The sequence below is a fragment of the Periplaneta americana genome, unplaced genomic scaffold (genome assembly GCF_040183065.1).
Source record: "Periplaneta americana isolate PAMFEO1 unplaced genomic scaffold, P.americana_PAMFEO1_priV1 scaffold_20, whole genome shotgun sequence".
NCBI classification, from domain to species: Eukaryota; Metazoa; Arthropoda; class Insecta; order Blattodea; family Blattidae; genus Periplaneta; species Periplaneta americana.
Window position 1 is genome coordinate 307,849 of NW_027185501.1, and position 26,861 is coordinate 334,709.

The 26,861-nt window shown below is 35.5% G+C and overlaps 2 long non-coding RNA genes across 2 annotated transcripts in view; one reads left to right on the forward strand and one right to left on the reverse strand.

Annotated features, from left to right (window-relative positions):
• Positions 1-5,119: 5,119 nt before the first annotated feature.
• On the reverse strand, positions 5,120-22,536 carry LOC138693731 (uncharacterized). The gene is made up of 3 exons (XR_011330419.1): positions 22,452-22,536; positions 13,221-13,354; positions 5,120-5,274 (listed from the first exon to the last, which is right to left on the reverse strand). It is a non-coding gene; the product is annotated as an uncharacterized lncRNA (long non-coding RNA).
• A 1,891-nt stretch (positions 22,537-24,427) lies between these two features.
• LOC138693741 (uncharacterized) overlaps positions 24,428-26,861 on the forward strand; it is a 43,120-nt gene continuing 40,686 nt past the window's right edge. Inside the window, exon 1 of the long non-coding RNA XR_011330430.1 lies at positions 24,428-24,516. This is a non-coding gene — a long non-coding RNA (uncharacterized lncRNA). The remainder of the gene's footprint in view (positions 24,517-26,861) is intronic.

Sequence of the window (26,861 nt, forward strand, 5' to 3'; positions counted from 1 at the left end):
AATGCATTGGCGGCATAGTGGATCTCCGGTCAGGACGAAATTCAAACAGACGCTGTCGGTACGAAAAGTGATGTGCACGGTGTTCTGGGACAGGAAGGGCATTCTGCTCATTGCCTTCCTTCCAGTGAACGCTGACCGTTACTGTGAAACACTGCGAAAATTGCGACGTGCCATTCAAAATAAGAGGCGTGGAATGCTTACTGCAGGTGTTGTGCTCCTCCATGACAATGCTCGTCCACATACGGCTCGGCGCACAGCAGCTGTTTTGACGGAATTTGGCTGGGAGTTGTTTGATCACCCACCCTACAGTCCTGATCTTGCTCCCAGCGATTTTCACGTTTTCTTGCACCTCAAGAAATTCCTGTCCTCCAGTGAGCATTTTGGCAACGAAAGAGCTGAAGATGTCTGTCACACGCTGGTTCTATTTACAGGCGGCAGAGTTCTACGAAAGAGGGATACAAAAGTTGTTGTTGTTTTCTAATGCCAGGCATTTGACAATGAAGTCATTTGACCTCTTGCACTCCAATATTTTTCAAAGATATTATCATGACCAGCCACTGAAGCACAGATTTTGAGATGTTCCGAATCCATTTCTTGGTTTGAGTTGCACAATGGACAGTTAGGGGACTGATATATTCCAATTCTATGCAGGTGTTTGGCCAAACAATCATGGCCTGTTGCCAATCTAAATGCAGCTACAGACGATTTTCGTGGTAAATCGGGAATTAAGTGTGGATTTTGATGCAGAGAGTTCTATTTTTTCCCTTGGGATTGTGTTATTAAATTTTGTTTGTTGAAATCTAAGTATGTAGATTTAATAAATCTTTTCACAGAGTAATACGACAAGTGTCTCAATTCTGATGGTGGCTATGTTGAAAAATAGCTGAAACATTGCTGTACCTGTTGCCAATAAATGTTTTCCTGAAAGTGTGTGTTCTTTTTTTTAAAAACATAGGGAAACTTACTTTCTGGATGCGCCTCGTATTTCAAATACATTATTTGGTTCTAGTTATATTTATGCAGTTAAATTCAGCTATAGTGGCTGGGGGATCATCATTCTGCCGTCACACCCGTACTGGTTGGATGACTATTCACCTTTACTGTGGCATGTGGGCATGAGGCCAGCAGTCCAGCTGATTGACCATAAGCCTTGGTCCTCCATGGGTTGTTGCATCACAGATTTATTTTATTTATAGTTATATTTATAGTAAAAATAATGCAACCAGAGGAGATGTATTAGTTGGCATAAACTAATTTTCTGAGTTTGTATTTGGAGGAAGCTGGACATATGAGACTTGAATTAACTTATAATAATTAACAGGAAAACTCTGTTGACAGCTGTACTACTTGGTGAGCTGCAAACCTATAGGGGGGTGGGAGTGTACACAAGACATTTGAATGGCCTGAACTCAATTAGGTATCCCAAGTGTACAGTATAATTATATTACCGCCAACACTGTCTCTCTACTCAGAGTGTTCTTGTAAAATTATCTCAAAGAGCAATCGTGAACACTGATAACAGAAATCGAATATATAAAACAAAACAGAGATTCAAAACAAGTGAACTCCTATAAAAATTTGAGAATATTTCACTTCCGGTTGTTTCAATGCACACAAACAATAAAATTAACATTATCACAACACAAGAGATATATTCAACAATTAAAATTAAGCATATTTCAAGTCATTATGTTTCATGGCAGAAAAAAGACATAATTTATTATTGCTATGCTGTTTGAATGATTTTAATACACCCAACATTTGTATCATGTCACAGAATGTGTGAGTGCAGTTATGTGAGGGGTATAAAAAACTGTGACTTAGGAAGGTTCAGTTATGTAAATCAAGAGTGTAGGCTATATTCAGGGAGGTCGTGCAGTAAGTGTTAGTGATTGTTAATACGCGACAGTTTGTGCTAAATACGACTAAGAAACCAAAACAAGAACACCAAGGCAATGCCATACTAACTGTGCACGGCCAAAGGGCTGTACGAAAGGAAGAGCTTACAAGTGGTAGTGGATTTAACACTCTGCAGGCGAAGAGCATATTGATCAACTATGTCAGACATACGCGCCCAGCAGTCCCCACTATCTGAGGAGAAGATACAAAAGCAAGACGTCTGCCCTGTATGTAAACTAAACATTGATGTTATCAGAAACAGCAGCAGAATGCAACAGATTAGCCTGCGTAATGAGCCAAACAGAGTAGGCGACCCCTCTGGTCTTACTTATTTGTTCTGACCTGTATGTAGTTAGTGTTAGTGATTGTTAATACGCGACAGTTTGTGCTAAATACGACTAAGAAACCAAAACAAGAACACCAAGGCAATGCCATACTAACTGTGCACGGCCAAAGGGCTGTACGAAAGGAAGAGCTTACAAGTGGTAGTGGATTTAACACTCTGCAGGCGAAGAGCATATTGATCAACTATGTCAGACATACGCGCCCAGCAGTCCCCACTATCTGAGGAGAAGATACAAAAGCAAGACGTCTGCCCTGTATGTAAACTAAACATTGATGTTATCAGAAACAGCAGCAGAATGCAACAGATTAGCCTGCGTAATGAGCCAAACAGAGTAGGCGACCCCTCTGGTCTTACTTATTTGTTCTGACCTGTATGTAGTTCCAAAATGTTGTGGAATATATCCGAAAGCTTAATTTTGAGGCACAAAATTGTTTCGAAGCAGGTGTGTAGGGAAGTGAGTGATGTACAAATGTACACAGTACAGTCTTACAGTGGAGTGTTTAATAAGTGAGTGCCAGAAACATTTATGCAGAAAGTGACCTCCTCATCAAGATGACTCACCAATGGAGTAAGTAATAGAAAGCTGATTTAATGTGAGTGTTAAACAGAATCCCTGTATTGTGGGTCTCTATCACCACTGTATGGAGCGTCCTCAGGTTGTGGATAGAGGAGATGGCCTCCAGATATGGTGTGGTCCTCCAGCTTGGGGGTTGGCTAACAAACCATCACCATAAAAAACAGCTTGTTACGAAACCCCAAAATAAGCTTGGACTCTCACTTTGAGAGAGGAACAGAAGTTAAGGGTGCTTGAGAATAAGGTGCTTAGGGAAATATTTAGAGCAAAGAGGGATGAAGTTACAGAAGAATGGAGAAAGTTACACAACGCACAACTGCACGCATTTTATTCTTCACCTGACATAATTAGGAACATTAAATCCAGACGTTTGAGATGGACAGGGCATGTAGCACATATGGGCGAATCCAGAAATGCATACACAGTGTTAGTTGGGAGACTGGAGAGAAAAAGATCTTTGGGGAGGCTGAGACATTGATGAGAGGATAATATTAAAATGAATTTGAGGGAGGTGAGATATGATTGTGGAGACTGAATTAATCTTGCTCAGGATAGGGACCGATAGTGGGCTTATGTGAGGGTGGCAATGAACCTCCGGGTTCCTTAACCTTTAAGAGCCGAGCTACCATTATAGTGGTATAGCTAGTATTATGATCATGACATGATATTATATAAAATACATTACAGGTGATATCTTTCAGTTGTATGAACACTAATAAGTACAATAAAACTATTAAAGATGTTAGTTATAGTCTCCATCTTCAGTGACTAATTACCATGACTGCAAAACGAAAGCAATTATAATTAATCTCTTGTTTAGTTATATTTCAAAGATTAAAAAGTGACAAATGGAAAAATAGAAGATATCATAAGTTGTGATACTTTATAAAAGTCTTTCACTGATTAGAAAAGTTAAAAATATAAAGTATAATTGATTTCTAAATAAGCAATACTGTTATGTCTTCTATATATGCATATAACATTTGAAAATGATATAAGAAATTATAATAATGTATGAGATTGAATAAAAATGTGATAATAGAACTGACATGTTAAAAAGTTAAAATCTTATAATATATGTACATTCTTCTGATAAAAAGTTTACACAGATCATATTTAAAAAATAAAAATAAAAGGAGAATGGACAAAATTGCGACTTGGATGAATGACTCACCGGTGTGGTTCAGGTGATCGAACCGTGTTGTTGCTTGGCTTGAGGGAAGGACAGACTAATACTACGTTAGTCTTTTACTATTCAAATCGGAAGTAATATAAAGGTCAAAGAGAATGTTTTTTTCATAAATTGCTTTTTCATTCAAATTATGAGAATTAATGAATTTGTCTTTGTATATTTCAATAGACTCCAGAATATTTAATAATTTACCTTTCCTATTCATATGTAAAATTTCCATGTCTGAGTTAATGTCTGTAAAGTAATGTTGATTATTGGATATGTGTTCACTGAAAGCACAATGAGAAATTTCATGGGAGATATTTCTATGTTCTTTATATCTTATAAATTATACGTTGATATTCTTTAATTTCATACAACATTAAGGACACTGCATTTGATTACAATAATTAAAAAATCCCCCCCCCCCAAAAGGAGCAAAATCATTTCAACTGCAGTCAACTGAAACTCCGTATGCGTACCATTACACTGACTGTTTTACATGGGTCCTCCCCATCCTTTACCACAGACTCAATTGACTGCAGTGACTAGGACGCGAACCTGTGATCTTAGGCACGATATGCTGGCCGGACATAGCTTGTGCACCTTAAACCACTCGGCTAACGAACCCAACACGAATTTGCCTGATTATGCAGGTATACGAACTCCTGCTTAAGAGTTAGAAATTTGCGTGCAATAGTGGTACAGGTCTTGCGGCTTCTAAATGTTAAAAGCCATTTGTAAGTAAGTTGTTAAACAGAATATGTTGTACTTATTGCAGTTTGTGGCATGTCATTTTGTTTTTCAATTATGTGACAAAATATTTCATTTTAACTTCATATCTGAATAATACGAAAACATGTTCACAACAACAACAAAAATGAGGACCATGGCACTTCCGCCTTGTAGTGGTTTCACTGTACTAAAACTTCCAGACTGTCTAATTCCTTTCTCTTTTATATAAATCAGGTAACAATAATGCGGTAACTATGCACTTGTGAATAATATGATCTATCCTCTTCTATATCGAAAACTATGAGAAAAAAATTATACAAGTATGTCAAAATCATTCATGCCATTAACAAATAATAACATGTGACATTATCATGATTCATAAAGTTACCTGTACGCACACTGACCACTTGCTGTCTTGGTGGTTATGGCAATATGGCTAATGCTCTCCTCTGAAACTGTATGTTGCTATTGTACACAAATCTTCAAACTTCTGAAGTTTGCTTGCCCGACTTCACTATGGTTTTTATTGCAGTGGCACAGGCATTCAAACTGGAATGACAAGTTCACATTATGCATAATATAAGCCTATCAGTGAATGCTGCTAATTATAAAAATTATGTAATTCCAGAAAGTTTTATTCAGTATCAGTATGTATAGCTAAGAATTATAATGCTTGTATAGGGATGGTCCAAGTTGAACAGCATTTTAGTTTAGACTTAAAATTAAGGATGCAAAGAAAAAAAAAAGTTAAATTAAGAATGCAAGGAAAAAAAATTTGAATCTTGTGAACCAGTAATCATGAAGTTTAAAGATTCTAACTGAATCAAAATGCTACAAAAATTATGTATTCCAATTATGTCTTATAAGAATTGTTACTTGGTATCCAAATATCCAACATGTAACTGCACCTGAGGACATTTTTTTTTTCCAATACAAAGAAATGACACTGCTCAAACACAAATACATAACAAATAGGTCTAATGCAGGTGAAAAGATAAAAAAGAGTAATGATTAATTGAAGAGTTTTTTTTCAAAAAACAAGCATAGTCCTGGTTGAGGTTCTGGCTGATATGTACATCTATTGTCAGACAGTACATCTCACTTAATATGTGTCAGAGGAAGAACAATTGTTTGTATACATCTGAAGTCTGACTAGTGTAATATGTAGCTAGTCAGTGATATATGCAATGGAGGGGAAAGGAACTGGTCACCCTACCTCATTATCTCCTGGCTTACTTGCCTCATAAATAGTGCCTTCTTGGTATCACTTGTGAGGTTCAGACCTGTCTTTGGACAGTTGACTAAACAACAAGAGTCCAAAAACATACATTTTCAGGAGAAACAAGAAACTATCTGGCAGGAGTGTTGCTGACACTTGAAGGTCTTGTTAAAATTCATCATGCCACTTCTTAAGGTGTTATAAAAACTTGGGAAAACTGAAGTACATATTTTATAATGTAAATTGTCTCATAGAAATACATGAGTAAATATAGGTAACTGTGGACAATGGTTGTTTTAGGAAAAAATACTCTGTTGTGGCTGAAGTGTGCCTCCCCTTTAATCTTCTGTTTCTTTATTCCTGTTTCTTTACTTGCTTACATTTCTTCCATGGCATTACTTCTGCACCTAAAGATGACTTTCATACTCCATCGGCAAGTCTATCGTGCTTTCAGAAAGGAGTATGTTATATGGCAGTAAAAATTTTTTAAATAATCAAGATGTATAAAAATTTTTAATAGCCTCCATATCGATATAAAAATGAAACTCAAAACATAAGATTATTTAAGGCCAAATTAAAGAAGTACCTAATTTCTCACGCCTCCTATTCTGTAGGTGAATTCATGACATTCAACAACGCTTCATGAAATTGATACTAAAACTTTGTGTTGTACTAGTACACTCTATTGTAAACCTCTTCTGTATATATTTCCATTAGACTGTAACTATGAATTAAGACTTTATAGTAGTGTTAAGCCTTTTGACTTGTTCCATATTCTAGCTGTGAAGCAATGTACGAATACATCGAATGTTGATAAATACAATACAATACAGTAGTCCATAACGACCATAACTAATACAACAATTCACGTGCCAAAGTATTTTTCTCTGAGGTGGTTTTTGCAGCGAATCTACTACAGTTTAAAATTGAATGCATATTTCAAGGTGATTCATTCATTCATTCATAGTGTTCTGCCCAGGGGCAGGTCTTTCACTGCAAACCCAGCTTTTCTAGTCTTTTCTATTTTCTGCCTTCCTCTTAGTCTCCGCATATGATCCATATATCTTAATGTCTATCATGTAATATCTTCTTCTGCCCAGAACTTTTCTCCCGTTCACAATTCCTTTCAGTGCATCCTTCAGAAAGCAGTTTCTTCTCAATCAGTGACCACAAGGGATGTTTGTAAATGCTACAATCGTCCTGGCTGGACAATGACTGTTTTCACAAAAAAAAAATTCTTTGGACTATGGTTGTTTTATGAAAACCAGTGAAAATTTCCACTCTTACAACATAGGCTTACGGTGTTTTTTTCCCCCTAACAACTAGGCTAATTCTGTAGATGGCGCTACAATACACTCGCCATATGCTTAATATCTGAAATTTGTATTTTTTTGGACTATGATTTTTTTTTCAAAAACCCTTCAATTGTAATAGCTTTTGTAGCAGTAATGGTACTGATTTTGAATTCCTCTCCACTACTTTAATGAATTTTCCGCAGAAATGTGTTGTTGTTAATTTTAGCAGTGAAGCCATTGATTAACTCTCTTCTTCTCCAATATTTTCCACACAAAGTGGGTTTAGAGGAAAGGACTGAGCATCTTTGAAAAATTGAAAATTATTCTGACCCATTTCTTCCTGAAGACTGCACAATGGACAAAGTGATGAAGAAATAACTCCAATTTTGTTCAAGTACTTTGAAAAAGTGGCGTGAAATCTTGAGGAGAGTCCATTGCGTAAAATCCCCTATAGCACACACAAAACTTACCTCTGCAAAGCATTTCAGATGCCTGATGGCTTTTTAATGAGTAATTTCCTGACCTCTTTGATTCTGTCATGAAACAACAACTAGTTCATAAAGAAAAACATCCTGAATCAACATCTTAGCTTTCACCAAGGGTTCAGAATGAATTCATCCACCTAATGGCAATCAACATTCGGCAGAGGTTACTAAGAAGCATACAAGAAGTCAAGTTAATGTTTTACTCGAGTCCTGATCAAGCACATCGAGAGCAATTGTCTGAGATACGCTACATGGAAATTGATTTTGAGAAAAAAAAACAGTAGTCTATTTGTTGGAGAGTCTTTCCTTGGCTTCACTGAAATAAATCAGAAGGATGAGGAGAGCTTGGTTGAAGCAAGCTATAAGTGGATGAAATGGATATAATTATGAGATTATTGATCCCACTGCTACAATAATGCTGGACATAGAAGTGGTGTTTGTCAAAGAATAAAGAGGTAACTCGGCAATGTTTGTAAATTGTAGCAATCACTGGTGGGTATACATGTAGCAAAACAGATCTATTGATGACGACATTTTTCAGAATAATCGAAATCTTCTACATCTACTTGCTCGAAACACAGCACTGAGAAAAACTGTAATTTGTTATTCCTGTGGTTTGAAAGTTGGAGTCAAAAATTATGTTGTTGTTGTTTTCTAATGCCAGGCATTTGACAATAAAGTCATTTGACCTCTTGCACTCCAATATTTTTCAAAGATATTATCATGGCCAGCCACTGAAGCACAGATTTTGAGGTGTTCCGAATCCATTTCTTGGTTTGAGTTGCACAATGGGCAGTTAGGGGACTGATATATTCAAATTCTATGCAGATGTTTGGCCAAACAATCATGGCCTGTTGCCAATCTAAATGCAGCTACAGACGATTTGCGTGGTAAATCAGGAATTAACTGTGGATTTTGATGCAGAGAGTTCCATTTTTTCCCTTGAGATTGTGTTATCAAATTTTGTTTGTTAAAGTCTAAGTATGTAGATTTAATAAATCTTTTCACAGAATAAAACGCAGATTTAGTAACAGGTCTGTAAGTAGCAGTGCTGCCCTTCTTTGCTAAAGCTTCCACATTCTCGTTTCCCAGGATTCCACAATGGGATGGTATCCATTGGAATACAATTCTTTTATTGAGTGATATTAATTTTGAGAAAGCATTTTAATTATTTCTGCTGTTTGAGATGAAGGTGTGTGTTTAGAGACTAAATTATGTGTATGTGGCGTGCAACAGAAGAAGCTGTAAGACCCATCAGCAAGTACATCGAAGAGATACTTCAGGTGATGAGAACAAGAAGTGATGCGTGACAGTTACCTATACTGTACACAAGCTTCTTGTAGGATGACCAGGTTTTTAGGCACAAAAAGCAGGACCATTCCTAAAAGTGGTTTTGTAAAGCACTGTCTTAGGCTTTTGCTATTTATCTTACACATCATGTGTCTGAACTTCATATCAAGCAGTAATCAGTTTTAATATTCATATACATATTCATTTACTGCAGCCAACTGATCACATACATGATATGGGACATGTCAAAAGTGACACATAATTACTACGCTATAACAGAATTAAAATACAACATATGAAATTTCAACATTAATTATAAATAATTTCAACATTAATTATAAACAATTTCAACATTAACAAATAACAACCACAAGAACAGGTATAACACTTTACAAGACAAATCACATTTCATTTAGCAGTCTAGAGTCAATTTCGACCTATGCGTCCTTCATGAGAAGACATCCTTCTCGAAGTCAGGATCTGGAAAAGAGGAAGTAAAATTTTTGAAGTAAGGCATTCTTTTCTATTCAGTTATGTCAATTTTCAATAAATTCGTTCATACTGTAAAAGCAGTTTTTGATTAAAATTTTGTAAAGAGCTTTCTTAAATTTTTTATGTGCAGATATTTCTTTAAGATAATTTTGTACGTCATTATACATACGAAGACCAGCATGAATGAAACATTTTGTATAGAGTTGTGTTAAAACTTTCAGTAAAAATATTATCTTTATTTCTTGTATTGTGCTGGTGTGTGTCTGAATTTTTGAGAAAGCTATACAAATTACATTTGATAAAATTTAAAGTTTGATAAATATAAATACAGGGTAATGACAAGGTATGTATTTTTTTTAAGACTGGTCTGCAGCTGGTAGTTTGAGACACTTGAACTATGGCTCTAATTGCTCTCTTTTGTAGTTTAAATATTTGGATTGCATTGGGTGAATTACCCCAAAAGATTATACCATACGTTAGGATAGAGTGAGCATGCGAAGTGCAATGTGCGAGCAGATTCAATAGATGATGCTCTTATTAGTAATCGCAAGGCAAAGCAAATTTTACTTAATTTCTTTCCTAGTTCCTGAAGGTGTACAGACCATTTTAAATGTTCATCTAGCTATATACCAAGAAATTTTGTACTGTAAGAATATTGAATTGTTTCATTTTGATGTTCTATGACTGGCCACTCAGAATAATTGTTTTGTGAATGATGAAAAGAAATGGCTATGGTTTTCGACTTATTGATTACCAGTGTGTTTCTCTCAAACCATTCCACTAGTCTTTTCTGTAAGAAAACGCATGGTATTGACATCTTTTCCTGATAAAAAGATACTGGTATCATCTGCAAAGAAAGTTGGTTCTCCATGGCTGATGTATGACTCTAAATCGTTTATATATATCAAAAATAGAATTGGTCCGAGAATTGAGCCCTGTGAAACACCATACCTATACATTTTTTCTTAGACAGATAATTTATTATTTTACCATTTTCTTTACAAGTGATCTCTGTCCTTTGTTCACGGTTTTCCAGGTAAGAAGTAAACCAACTGTGTGCCAAGCCTCTAATTCCAATAGCTTTTAATTTTTCCAACAAAATAGTGTGATCCACTAGGTCAAATGCTTTTGAGAGGTCTAAAAATAATCCTATTCCTATTTCTTTCTTGTCAATAGATTCATATACTCTTTTTAAAAAGTTTATAGTTGCCGTATTAGTTGATTTACCCTTACAAAATCCATGTTGGTTTTCAACAATTATATTATGTTGGGTTAAAAATGATACAAGCCTCTTGTGCATAACCTTTTCAATTATCTTAGAAAAAACAGAGAGTAAGGAGATTGGTCTATAATTTCGAACTTCCATCTGTGGTCCTTTTTTATATAAGGGTTTCACTTTTGCCATCTTCAAACTAAGCTTATCTGGGAACTGGCTTATTGACAGTGAAATATTTACAATGGCAGTTATAGGAGTAACTATATTTAGGAAACATCTTTTGATAAGAAAATCTGGAATCCCATCGATGCCAGCTGATCTTTTACTCCCAAGTCGTTTAATAATTTCCATAATTTCTGTTTCATTAGTAGAATTTAGACATATGCTATTACAATTATCCTTGTGTTTTGTTATATTATTGTTTTTAATCTGTGTGCTGTTATCCAGAACAGTTTCTGCAATACCTACATAATAATCGTTAAATATGTTTGCTGTTTTATTGATGTCACATAGTTCTCCACATCACATTTTAGTTTGATATTTTTTATATCATTACTATTTTGTCCGAGTTCATCTTCAATAACTTTCCACATAGCTTTTGACTTGTTCCCAGCTGAATTTATAAATTTATCATTGTGCAGTTTTTTGGCTTGACTTATTACTTTATTATAAATTTTCTTATAATGATAATAATAATCTTTAAACGTTTTTGAGACATTCCCCCCTTTTAATATTTTGTTAAGAAATCTTAGTCTCTTTCCGGATTCCCTTATCCCTGTAGTGGCCCAGTTTTTTTGTATTGTCTGTAAATTTGATATTAATTTCAAGCAAAGCTATCTCATAATAATAATTGAATGTTTTAAAGAATTCGTCATAAGCAAGGTTTACTGAAGTTTGTTCGAATATGGAGTTACAAGATTCTTTCTCAAGTAGATGATTTAGATACTGAATATTTTCTTCCTTAAAGGATCTTACTTTCTTGTATACAGCAGAACTATTATAGTTATTTTTATTCCTATCTTCTAGATGTAACTGCAAGATTTGAGCTTCATGATCATAGAACCCAGTTGTTATTACATTAGAACTGTAGTTCCACAAATCCTTGTTTAGTATTATTTGACCAACTGCTGACTGACTGCTGCTTCCTATTCTTGTTGGGACATTTACTATTGTCTCTAAGCCATGTGTGTTTAATACTAGTTGTAATTTCCAATTAATATTATTATTATTATAATTTTTAAAAATCTACATTTATATCACCCATGATTATAATATTTTTGTTTCTATTTCGCAAAGTATGAATTATTAAATCCAATTTATCAATAAGGATCTGATATTACTGCTGGGAGTCCTATATATACAGATTATAATTCGTTTCAAACTCGAGAATTCCACCATACTAGTTTCAAAATGTTCTTCAACATTATCAAATAATGTAGGCTAAATGGTATTGCTTCTATACTTGTTTTACAAATACACATGAGCCTCCATGTTTTTTGTTTTTCCTATAGAATTTTGTTGGAACAAAGTACTTATTTCAATTGATCGAGCTCAAAAGAGGCTGCAGGAAATTGCACGATGCCACCCTGGATACGAAAGGTGTCAGAGATAACTTTCATGTCGAAAGAGGAACTTAGTCAACTGCTCCCTGTAAAAAGTGATATGGGTATGTTGAGGTTGAGAGATGTCAAAGACGAAAGAAAATTATGCCTGGCGAGAGCTGGAAATACATCACATTAACCGCTAGACAAAACATGGAGAAAGTCATGAAGGAATCACTCAACTGCCTTCACATGGAAATGGACAAAAGTTTCTCTGTGCTGCAAGAAGCTGAATCAAATCGGGTTCCTTCTAGATATCAGTCAATACACTATGTTATGGTGTTGACAATACCAGTAGTACCTTAAAAAACAAGTGCAGAAATTCGGACGAAAACTACAGCTGTGATACTGATGCATAACAGAACGCAGAATGGATTGCAGAATGCTGCTTTCGACTCACACTGCGAAAATTTCAGGTCTGAAGGATTCTCGATTTCATGAACATGATGTTTCCCCACTTTATGCATTGCAACACAAATAACGCTACCTATTTCAGTTTCCATTGCCAGCTGTGAGAGATTGTTCAGCAAACTGAAACTGATTGCTTACTGCTTGAGAGCATTTATAGGCCAACACTGACTCTTTAATCTTGTCAGGCACTGTTGGATTCGTAGAACAATACAGTATCAACACAATTTCACAATATCCCATTCCAAAAAAGAATCCATCTGCTCTTGTTTAAAGCAGGATATTACCAACACAATACATCTCTACCAAAAACCTGACCAAACCAAACCTAACCTCCAACTGTTCTCAGATCTTACGAAGACTATCTAGGCCTATATATCTATATACCAAAAACCAAACACACAATTCATACCAAAAACCTAACCAAATCAAACCTAACCTTTCACTTATCTCAGACTGTCTTTCTACCTATATATAAAAACTGCATACCAAATTTGGCACATTACATGTCTTCAAAACAGTGTGCCAGCGTTCTTGAGTTGGTAGATCTTTCAGCATCGGCATCATCTCTTTCAATAGGCAATATTCTTGGTACAATGCAGCACCATTTTCAAAGTCCAGTTCTGTATTAACATGCAATATATTCAGTAAGGACACTGAATGTGAATATATATATATATATATATATATATGAAATTTCAGAATGTAATACTGCAATGAACAAAATTCCAGACATTAAGAGTCCTGAAAACAATTTAATTTTTTTCGACAATCCGGAAAAATTCCGGATGGTTGGCAATCCTATACACAAGATGGTATGACAACTCGATTTTTGTGTCCAATAACTGTTCATGAATTTACACAACTTGTAACTTACATAATACCAAGTTTTATTTATAGGGTTACTTGGTGAAAGTAAACGTCTTTTACTATTGTTTTTGTCTTTTGCGCTCAAATTATGGCAGGTCAAATTTAGAACATCATTATCCAAAATACTAAGCTTTTTAAAGGAAGAGTTTTCAGTAACACACCCTTAGGTATCAGTTTTTACAGTTCTCACATTTTACATTTCTACACAACACACTCATTATCTGTTTAGGGTTCCCAGACATATTGGAAAAAAAATACGGGACACTTATCAATTATCACTAAGTAAGTTTAATATGCACATCCACCAAATATACCAATCTTTCAAACTGTGTATGTAGCGAAGTTTACTACACAAACACTTTACCAACTAACTAAGGGTAAGTAAACAAATAGTAAACAAAATTGTTAGGGAGCATAAGTTACTTGCATTAAGTTTAAGCTTCCTTATGTAAGTTGCTTTCAAATTGGTTTTACTAAGTTATTACAGAAATAGTTACAAAATACACTAAGTTACTCATGTGACAATATTCTTATAAATCAATCAGCCTTGGCCTTGTAATACTTCTCTAAAGAATGAATTTCACTTAACAATTGTTTATTTTGAAGAATCATGTCATGAAAAGCAACACAGTTCTCACTGAAGAATGATATTACAAGCATTAATTTTACTGTTTTTACAGACAATTTATTTTTATCATCAGTCCATAGAGCATTCATGCAAGAAAATAATATTTTGGCACACGCATTCATTCCAGGGATACACATAATGAACTCCACTACTCTCTTCAAATTTGAGAGTTCTCCTTCAGTACTTTTAAAAACATCCACCCAGACTTCATCTAAACGTTTGGTCTTGCCATCACTCGCCTTGAGAAATTAATAACTCACAATAATATTGTTTCATAACAGACCATCTACAGTCATCTGCAATGATGAAGTGCGACATTGTAACTTTTCCGTTTTTTCTCAGTTTGGAACTCTAAAATACGGGACAGAAAGCTGTCCCGAAGACTTTTCTCGGGAAACAGGACGCAATAGCAAAAAATGGGGTGATCCCATATTTTACGGGACGTCTGGGAACCCTATATCTTTTGGCATTTCAATGCAATGGACATATTTACATCAATCCTTTCCACATGCCCTCCCAACAGTTATTAATGTTTCCACTTCATTATCACTATAATTATATTATCAAAATCACCTGCATAGAATTGGAATATATCAGTCCCCTAACTGCCCATTGTGCAACTCAAACCAAGAAATGGATTCGCAACATCTCAAAATCTGTGCTTCAGTGGCTGGCCATGATAATATCTTTGAAAAATATTGGAGTGCAAGAGGTCAAATGACTTTATTGTCAAACTCCTGGCATTAGAAAACAACAACAACATATTATCAAAATCGCATTTCTCCTGTTTGAATTGGTACGGTTGGATACTTCTTTTAGTGGGTTATTTTACGATGCTTTTTCAACTGCTGAGGTTACCTAGCGTCTGAATGATGTCAGCAAAATGAGTCCAGGTTCCAGCGCCGAAAGTTATCCAGCATTTGCACTTAATGGGTTGTGGGAAAAAGCCTCAAACAGGTAACTTGTCCCAAACAGGATTTGAACCCAGGCCCGTTCATTTCAGGGTCAGGCATGCTAACTGTTACTCCACAGCGGTGGATGGTTGGATCCCTGAAGCCATAGCACACTATAATTTATCTCAAAATGAATGCGATTTATATATCTGCATAGAAACAGGTGTATGTATGCAATGTTGTCACCGGCAGCCGAGTCCAATGATGTCATCAGGTAGGCTACTCGCTTTTCTCCCTCTTTCCTCGGGTGTTTTTGAAGGTACAGATGCCACGTTTGAATTAAACTGATTGTAATTCCTTCCTATGTTAAACTATATGGTGAAACTAGTGCTGACGCTGAGGTAGTTCCAGTGATTTCGGAAGTGAAATTCGTCTAATTTATAAGGGATTTTATAATTCGGCATAAAACGTTGGTCAATATGGCGGACATCATGTAGAATCTGGGACAGGTTAGGTTTGGTTTGTTCAAGTTTTTTATATGCCTATCAAAAAACGTATAAGTATGCAAGGCGTACCAAAAACCTCAACAAATCATACCCAACCTGTCACTGATGTCCCTCAGATTGACCAACTTTTTCTACCAAATTACCAGGATTTTTGAAGTGAAACTAGCACTGAGGTAGTTCAAGTGATTTCAGAAGTGAAAATCGTTTAATTTAAAAAGGATTTCTTATGATGATGCAGTTGATCGTATATGCAAGGCATAACAAAAGCTTAAACTAACCAAGCCTAACCTTCATAGATTCGTATATACAAGGTGTATAAGCGCAGTATGAAGGAAACTACCTCAGAGGTAGCCTAGTTTAGCCATTTTTTTGTGGAAATGCAATTGATCGTATATGCAAAGCATAACAAAAGCCTAAATTAATCAAACCTAACCTGTCACAGATTCATATATGCAAGGTGTGTAAGCACACAGGAATTAGCTCAGCGCTATGTAAAGATTTACTTTTGGTCCTACAGAATTGATCTGTTATGGTTACAATGGTTATTAAAGGAGAAAAATTTGCTCTGGCGCACAGTGGTCCAGAATGCAAATTTAGCGGACATATTAATAACTTTTCAGCTACCGAACAGATTTTTATGAAATGTTACACAGTAGTTACAGGTAGCATATATGTATTGTATGCAAGCTCTCGTTACGTTGGTATAAGGGGAACTACCCCTTATAGGGGGCACAATTAGACAAAATTAGTAACTTTTCTCCTATTTAACAGGATTTTATGAAATTTTACACAATAGTTACAGGTAGCATATATGTTTTGTATGCAAGCTCTCGTTACGTTGGTATAAGGGGAACTACCCCTTATAGGGGGGGCACAATTAGACAAAATTAGTAACTTTTCTCCTACTTAACAGATTTTTATGAAATTTTACACAGTAGTTACATGTAGCATATATGTTTTGTATGCAAGCTCTCGTTACGTTCGTATAATGAGAACCACCCCTTATAGGGGGGGGGGCACAATTAGACAAAATTAGTAACTTTTCTCCTACTTAACAGAATTTTATAAAATTTTATACAGTAGTTACATGTAGCATATATGTTTTGTGTACAAGCTCTCGTTACGTTCGTATAAGGGGAACCACCCCTTATAGGGGGGCGCAATTAGACAAAATTAGTAACTTTTCTCCTACTTAACAGATTTTTATGAAATTTTACACAGTAGTTACAGGTAGCATATATATGTTTTGTGTACAAGCTCTCGTTACGTTTTTATAAGGGGAACCACCCCTTATAGGGGGGCGCAATTAGACAAAATTAGTAATTTTTCTCCTACATAACAGATTTTTATGAAATTTTACACAGTAGTTACATGTAGCATATATGTTTTGTATGCAAGCTCTCGTTACGTTCGTATAAGGGGAACCACCCCTTATAGGGGGGCGCAATTAGACAAAATTAGTAACTTTTCTCCTACTTAACAGATTTTTATGAAATTTTACACAGTAGTTACATGTAGCATATATGTTTTGTGTACAAGCTCTCGTTACGTTGGTATAAGGGGAACCACACCTTATAGGGGGGGGGCGCAATTAGACAAAATTAGTAACTTTTCTCCTATTTAACAGAATTTTATGAAATTTTACACAGTAGTTACAGGTAGCATCTATGTTTCGTGTACAAGCTCTCGTTACGTTGGTATAAGGGGAACCACCCCTTATAGGGGGAGCGCAATTAGACAAAATTAGTAACTTTTCTCCTACTTAACAGATTTTTATGAAATTTTACACAGTAGTTACAGGCAGCATATATGTTTTGTGTACAAGCTCTCGTTACGTTGGTATAAGGGGAACTACTCCTTATTAGACAAAATTAGTAACTTTTCTCTTATTTAACAGATTTTTATGAAATTTTACACAGTAGTTAGAGGTAGTAAACTTGTTTTGTATACAAACTCTAATTCTCTGGATTGTCTTTGTTTTGACCTCATACTTGCTGTAATGGAAAAGCTTTTTTGGGCAGACACGACTTTTTCCAGGGGTAAGTTTTCTATAAATGTTTATTATTATCACGAGGAGAACCTAATTTAATAAGTAGCTCACTAAGCCAATGTCCATTTCGTTTAAAAAACGCATATCCCTTATCCTCTTGCTCTCCAACGATAAATTATCTTATGGGAGGAAAATGTAACATTTTAGATACTATTGCACCTTTTGGGCACTCGGGAAGCTTATTTGGTATATAATTAACAAGCTGTCATCTTGGATTCCCTGTATTATACTGCGAAAGCAGATTCGATTCACAGATATTGAAATAGGCCTAACTGCAAACGAGAAAAATTGCACTACTGCACCTCGAAAGAATAGTGCTCATAAATTATTACTTCTGCAAATCTGCGCACCTTAAGATTAGATTTAATATAGAGGTAACTTAAATAGTGGAGGAAGTGAAAAAAAAAATCATTTTTGGACGAACCACAGGGGTTTTTTTTTTCTTCTCTACCTTAGCAAAATCTGCACTCAATGGTTATATTTATATTTTGTACCGTGTCCATTCATGCTAATTTTACATACTATAATAACATTAAATGTAACAAAAACAAACAGTGTTACATACCCAAAGAACTACTTGACATGTTGATACTAAATATGAATGGAATCGACCACTTACAACAGAGTTACAGCACAAGGAAAACGGCAGACTCGCGGCGCGTGCTGAGTAAAAATGCTGGGTGGCGAAATGTGGCATGTTACCGGCCTCTTATCTCGCTATGCAGCCACCTCCGCTGATTAAGGTAATCAATTGGGTGTTACTCAGTTATACAGGAAAAATAATTTAAGGATTTAATTTCATTTTTTACATGTCATTTTTCTGCATTTGTCCTCCTAAATATGGATTTTAGACCACTGTGCGGACCAGGGTCCTTGGTTCTACGTACCAAGTGCTGTAACTACTAAGCTACGCAAGTTCGATCACAGCACCGGAAAAAACACTAGAGAAGGGTGATTCGATCCGGTGCTGTGGATTGAACTTCGGCGTAGCTTAGTGGTCAGAGCGTTTGGTACGTAGAACCAAGGACCCGAGTTCGATCCCTGGCGCCGGAGCGAATTTTTCTCCTTTAATAACCATTGATACCTCAGCACTAGTTTACCTAACTATATGACAAACTAAATATAGGCCTAATATGTTTTTGTGTTGTGATTCCCTTTAACAAGTGGAAAACAATGGAATTGAAATGATATAGCTACATGTAGGGGGAGAGATGTAACTTCTGCGCCTCATGTGGCACTGTTTACACTAGATAGTAGGCCTCTTGGCCGGTGTGGATAACGATTAGCGCATCTGACTGCGAAATCAGGTGGCCCGGTTCGAATCCCGGTCGGGGCAAGTTATCTGGTCGAGGTTTTTTCTCCTCAACCCAATAGGAGCAAATCGCATCCCTAGAATAATACTGCCGTTCTCTCTCAAAAATTGAATTTTCAGTTACAGGTAGCTCTGTAATCTTTATTTAATCCTCTATCAAACAATAGAACTGTCGTATCTCTAAGTTCAAGCGCAAAGTCTGCAGGGCTCATAGGCAGGCTAATGATACTTGGTAATTCGGAGTTTTCATACGACTTTGATACGTTTATCTTGCATTTACTCAAAACTAACGGGCGCGCTTCCAAACAGGGCATTTCCACTAAGGTTAGACCTCAGTTTAGGTGTTTGTATATTAATAAAAAATAAGGGGCTAGAAAATATTGAAAATAGGACGCATGTTTATGTGACATTTTTTTTTTCAATTAATACACACACACCTAAATGGACTCTAACCTTAGGGGAAATGCCACTGCCCCTATTCGGAAGCGCGCCCCTCATTTCATCGGCATTATCACCTTCATTTCATTCAGACGCTAAATAACTTGAGATGTTGATACAGCGTCATAAAGTAACCCACTAGTAGGCTTCTTACTGAAATTCAAAAGTATAATGTAGTAGCAAGGATATACTTTAGTGCAACCTTTGGTAAACTATATACATTGTAATTATAATATCCTTAAAACAACATAACCTGTAAAGTTAAAAAAAAAAACTTGCCTGTTTTCTATTTCCTTCAATGCATTAGCGGGGCGCTGTATAATTTCTCCTACTGCTATCCGATTAACAACAGTGTCGTCTAATTTCCGAATTACTGCCGGTCGATTCATTGTATAAAATTAAATTAATTTATTTCCGTTTATTTGATTCATATTCGCGGTTATTTAGTAAGTCTATGTTCATATCAACGAGTTAGCGTTGGTTCATATCGTTGCTTACGAGATTACATAAGCTGGCGCATAGCGCTTGAAAAAAGAGTCTGAAGTGGTTCCCTCGTAATGCCAATTCCGCCGCTCGGAGCGCTGTTCTGCCCTAAATATTCATAGCAGAACACTTAAATGACATTGACATTTGGGATATTTACAGGACTCACCATTGCTTATTACATGCTTCGTACAATATTTTATGGACAATAGACGTAATTTCCTAACTACTACTCCTCAATTATATTACAATAAAAGGCTGTCATTCTTGATATTAGAACATATTACATATAAACTGAGGGACTCTCTGCTCTGTACTCCAGTTCATACACCAAACATTTCCGGAAATAAATTAACTTGACATCTTACATATACCTACGCACTATGGATAAACTCCAGAACATGGATTGCACCCTTTCCCTCTTACTTCAAAATTCCAACCTTGTGCACACAAAATAAATTATTGGCACTGAAAAGTGCCTTTTCGTAAATATAATGATGCGCATTCGACAAACGCAGACAAATCTGCTATTTTTAGTATTTTAAGACATAATTTGGTAGGTGCAATCCATGTTCTAAAATTTTCCCAAAATACGAACGTCACAATAACTGAGAAGTATAATTATTGCGCGATTTTTTCTTGCAGTGGTGAAAACATTTCTATAGGCCTACTGATTAATCTACTGAGCATAGTAATAGTAAATGCTGTAGTATTTTAGTGCGTGTAAATATATTTTGAATTAGCATTTATTAAATTAGGAAGTTAGCCTGTAATTTGTCTGATTGAAATGGTTTACTGCTGTGTGCCATTGTGCAAATCGAACCAGAATAAAGAATGTGATTTTTCGTTTCATTGTTTTCCACAAGATGAAGGACTAAGAAAGAAGTGGTGTGTAGCCATTTCTCGCGAAGGGGACAAACCAAGGACTCTTTGGACGCCAAACAAGAAATCACGTGTCTGCAGCAGACATTTCAAAGAAGCTGATTTTAGCATTAGCACAACATTAAAACGTTTGCTTCCTAATGTGGTACCATCCGTCTTTGATGATTTTCCAAAACATAAACAAAATGTTTCAAACATAAGTAGACGCAACAAAAGAAGGATAACAGAAGTGGTGAATAACATCCATCCTGCTAAGAAAAATAAACCCAATGTTAAACATAGTACGTCAGCTTTCAATGAAGCAAATGTTTCAATTGAAGAAATCTATGAAGCACATAAAAAAAACTATAGCCACCAATGCCAGTGCTCAATGGAAAGTAAAAAAATTCCCAAAACCATTACATTACAACGTAAAAAAAATTACTAGGACAAATCGGAAACAAAATCAGCTTATTGGAAAACTAAGACAGACAATGTGTAAATTAAAAAGCAAGCTCTGGAGTTTATAGAAACAAAACGAGAAGGAAGAACAAGGAATAGGAAAGCAACTTACCAAAATAAAAGAAGCTGCTAAAGAAGGTAGTTTGAAAGCAAGCTTTTTGACTGAACAAATTCAGGCTTTCGGAAAACAAAAGTGTAAATTTCATGAAAACACTGAAAATCTGCATATTGTTATCTAACAGGTCATCTACCGGCTATAGATTACTAAGAAACTTGGGTATTTTACACTTACCCCATCAAAAGACATTAAAAACTTATATTGGTCACTCAAAATGAGAAACAGGTGTAACCTCTTTGATAAAGGCTCGGCTAATTGCAGAGGAAAAGTCCTTGGAGCATGAAAATGAAAAAGTTGAATCTCTTATTATTGACGAAATGAGTATTAAACCGAAATTGATGTATGACAGAAATTTGGATATGTTGATAGGATTGAGACACTAAGAAAAATGCTATTGGGATTGAAAATAAGCTGGCCAATAAATTGCTGTGCATTCTGTTCAAGGGTCTGTCTACAAAGTACAAATACCAGTGTCATTATATTTTACATACAATTTAACCGGAGATGAGTTGGCAAAATTGACTATGGAAGCCCTAAAAGTAGTGGAAGATATTGGATTTAAAGTAATTAGAATTGTGACGGATAACTGCCAATTTTCGAATATAACTTAGCTGAACAAGCTTCAAATAACACTGTAATATGCTTGGCATATTTATAATATTCGTACTCAATCAGTAATGCACAATTAATCGAACTATTTTCACGATACACAATGCTTTGTAATGGTACTATTGATCATTTCTTAGGGCAGCGAGGCGAACCTAGCGGCAGAAATTGTCATAACTCACAGAGACCTACTCTCGATCGTGCTATGCGCCAGCTTGTGTAATCTCGTAAGCAACGGTTCATATTCATATTATAATTCGCACTACCGCTGCTGCCAACACGATAATGCTGAAAGTCTCCAAATGCTACGCAAAAAGTCCCCATTTTCAAGTAAAATACCTACCGAAAATTTCAAATTAATAATTAATTAATTATTATTTTGCTTAAAGTACCACATACTGAATTCCAGATAACAAATATTGAGATAAACAAAAAATTGATGCGAAATGTATGACCCCTCCCTGTCATATACAATGACGTTGTAGTTACTTACATTATGTTCGAAGATATATTATAGAGCATCGATCGACAAAGTGCAAGTGCAACCGACTGCCATGTAGAGGTATCGACTGAATTTATTTTCCATGTCACACTGAATATCGATCGACAGAGCCACTGCCATCGTGATCTAATACAGGCCACAGTATAGAGAACATACTATACGTTCTCTATACTATGTACAGGCTAGAGATGGGTAAAAAATAACACAACAGTTATTTTGGAACTGTTCCGGTCTCGGAACTGTTGCAAAAATGAACAGTAGGTCGGAACCTCCTGTTCCGAAATAACAGTGTTCCGACTCCGAGCTGCTCACTTCCCAACTGTTGCGGGCTCGCAGTACCGCGTGGCACAAGGTATGTTCCGACTCCCTCGGAACTGTTGCAAAAATTAACAGTAGGTCGGAACCTCCTGTTCCGAAATAACAGTGTTCCGACTCCGAGCTGCTCACTTGCCCAGCTGTTGCGGGCTTGCAGTACCTCGTTGCACAAGGTATGTTCCGACTCCGAGATAACAGTCGGAACGTCGGAGCTTGTTCCGATGAACCAACGACAGCTGCAGTTACACTGTACTTGAAACTCTCACGTGGTTGGAGGGGGGCGCATGGACATTGAAATCCTTGCGGTGGCGCGAACTTTAATATCAACATTTGTAAGACTGGCCAATCATCTGTAATGTTATAGTATGTATTCAATAATCTGTAATATTGATTCCCGCTTTATGGTTCATTTCACCATTAGTTGACTAATTCTGTTTTATAAACATTCTACAAAGTCATAAAGTACGCATACTATTATTAATTCATTGATCAGCTGATTCTATACAAAGGTTAAAGTCGTAAATGGTAATGAGTGGTTTAGTTACAATGTCTGTATGTCGTTTGTTGAGGTTAAGTCTGACAAGCACAAGTTTTTGTGCTATCTTCTCTGTTATCAAAGAACGACAAAAATGTTGTAGCATTATTTGTTGGAAACTACCCATATAAGTACTGATTTGGAGAGCGAGGTTTAATGCGAAGTTTAAATTACACTTTGGTAAAGATGCGATTCCAACATTTTACTAACCCACTGCGGGGTTTCCAGGTTTCAGTATTGCCAATATATATCTTTTTTTATTTATGAAATTGTAATATTTATTATTATTAATATTATTATTATTATTATTATTATTATTATTATTATTATTATTATTATTATTATTATTATTATAACTGTGTATTAAGAAAAGTAAAAATAAAAATTAATGATTTGTTTTTTTTTATTATGTAATAGAGAGAACAGAAATTACATACCATATGTTTTAGATGTTATGTTATTTTTTTTTAGTTGGCTACCATGTCTTTATAACTTTATGTACGAAAACAAAGTGTTGTATTCTGTCCTTGTAGTCAACAGCTGTGTAATTACTAACATTAAGCTTTTGAGTTCTGTCCGCATGCACAGCAATTTTCCAAAATCGATTCGAATGTGCATTGCAGTGCCATCTATAGATAAGAATGTGTACTATGTCATGCCTATGAGTGCTCCAGTGTGAGCTGCATGGTGTTATTTGCCTATGGTGAAGAGGGAGGGTACTGTACCGTTCGTTTGAACGACTCAACGACTCCGACTCATCACCACTGGTGACTGTTATTTCGGAACTGTTATTTGGAACATAGTATTTTTTCGGAACCGGAACCGTCGGAACTGTTCCGGGAAAAGAACAACTTCGCCCATCACTAACAGATATATGCTTATTACTACTCTGTGTTCTATTCTACTTTAATTTTTTTGTAAAGTCAATTGAATTCACAAATTTGCAAAAGTCTTTTAAGAATCTTTTTGTTAGGTCTCTTTCGCGATCAGCTGTTAAGCGAGTCACGTGGTCTGCCTGTACTACAGGCCGTAAGGCAGACCACGTGACTCGCTTAACAGCTGATCGCGAAAGGCGGTCTTTCAACCATATGAATTAGTTGCAGTGCATGAAGAATAACACATATTTCTCTGAAATGCAAATTGCGTCAGTAAAATTTTAAACAGTGATTGTGAGACACTTGAGACACAATTTACTTGCAATTTAAGGTATAATATTATTTTTGGTGTGAAAATTACGTTGTTGCAGGCAAAGTTCGTATGTGTTATACCTGCCTTTATTTCGATTAAATATTGCGTCCTTATGTGGTTAAGTGAATTTTTGGTCTTATAAACAGTAGGCTAAATATGTGTAATAATATATACGTGAAAGTGAAACATTGACTGGCATGTGAAGTAAGTTGTGATTAGGCCTAAGTGCAGCGTTATCGATGTTACTCTTGTCTAATCCATTATTGCTAGTTTACCGTATTTGTCTTATTAAATTTAAATTATTGCGCCCTTTTTATTTGTGAACAACCTACATTATACGAGTAAATAATACGACGTTTGATAATATACACAATTTGAACTAAAAACGAGATACATATAGTAATTATATTACGAAAAGGTAATTTCATAGAAGACGGGCACTTGGTTGAATATAGTAAGTATTACCAACTTCTTTATTTCAGAGTTAAATGTTAGTGATCTTTTAGTGACTTTTACATGTTAGTTCTAGGTTTTTGTACTAGGTGTCGCCGTGATTTTCTTTTAATTTTATTGGTTATAGTTGTCATTTGTTCTAGAATTTTCGTTAATTTTGAATGGATAATGACGTTATCAGTTGTTCTTGGTTGTTTGACGTGAGTGGTGTTATGTTGTGCCTGATGGCTAAAAGCTATTGAAAGTTTCTCATTTTATGATTTTTGTGATTTTCTTTCGATTTGATTGGTTATAGTTATCATTTATTCTAGAATTTTCATTAATTTTTCATGGATAATGACGTTGTCCTGTTGTTCTTGGTTGTTTGACGTGAGTGGTGTTACATTGTAGATTTGTCTGCATTTGTCGAATGCACATCATCATGCTTACGAAAAGCCACTTTTCAGTGCCAATAATTTATTTTGTGCGCACAAGATTGGAATTTTGAAGTAAGAGGGAAAGGAAGGAAACCGTGTTCTGAAATTTATCTATTAAATTTTGTGTCGATTTTGGTTTAGTTCTTTCGCTGGTGAAGAAGGATTGTGTTGAATGTTGAGAAGAAAACTGTTTTCCTGTGGTTTAAAGGAATTATTTACTGAATTTTCTGTAGAAGTTAAGATGTAATAAGTGTTCGAAGAGAATTTCATTTAGTGTAAACACGTGGTTTATTTATGCAAAGTTGACTGTACGACAAAGTGTTGGCTTAGTTCTTTGTTGGCTGCATGGTTTAAGTTTAGATTGCCTTGAAGCCTGTGTCATTTGTACTGGAAGTGAAGAGGTTGTCGTTGAAGACGTCGATGAGAATTGAATTTTATTTGATAAGATGATAAATTATTATGTTTTGTTTTGTGTTTTAGTGATTTTTGGGGGGTAAAGTACGGACGAAAACTGCCAGAAAAGTACTACCAACTATGAAGTTCGAATGCCACCAAACGCCAAAAAAATCAAAGGCGAGAAATTAAATATATTTTCATTTTTTTTGGAGGGCTTGTTCTTCTTTAAAAATATGAATATATATTTGATTTTTCATCTCTGATTTTGCGATGTTTGGTGACATTTGAACTTCATAGTTGGCAGAAGGTTTTTGGTAGTTTTCGTCAGCCATGTTGGATTTTGCCCGTCTTCTAGGAAATTACCTACGAAAAATTATACCCTATAGTTTTCATTACTGTTACAGTATCTAGAATTGTAATTAGTTGAAATAAAGCACTCATGCTTCATTACGAAATTCTTGCACATTCATTTATGCACGTTTCAACAATTTTCAGTTGCATCGCACGCATATTTTAATGTGTTGAAGTTATAGGTTATGTTTATTCTATCAGTAATATTCGCAATTATGCATTATAATTAAGCATAACGCTACGTATAACTTATAAATGCAATTTGTCTACACTTCAATTGTATTTATTCGTTTCAGACGGTACTCCAGTCTGAAGTCTGATTAGTTTAATATGTTACTAGGGCTAAACTAGCGCTGAGGTAGTTCCCTTCGTATTCATACATCTTGCATATACAAATTAGTTCGGTTCGTTCAGGATTTTAATATGCCTTGCTTATAGGATCAAATGCATCTCCACAAAAAATAAATTCAACTGTTTTCAGTTCAGAAATTACCGGAACTATACCTCAGCGCTACTAAGTAATATAACGTATGTACGTATCATAGGAGGGACTGTGGTGAATTTTCTACCTATAAGTAAGGACGGTAACCGTGTTCTGAAGTTTATCCTAAAATATATTCTTCTTTATTAAATCTCAAAACAGTTTTCGTTCTCAACTTTAACCTAAAATGTTGACGCAGATAGGTTATGTTAACATAAGTAAATTCTCTTCACATAAAAATAACACAGTTTTATTTATTATTCCTG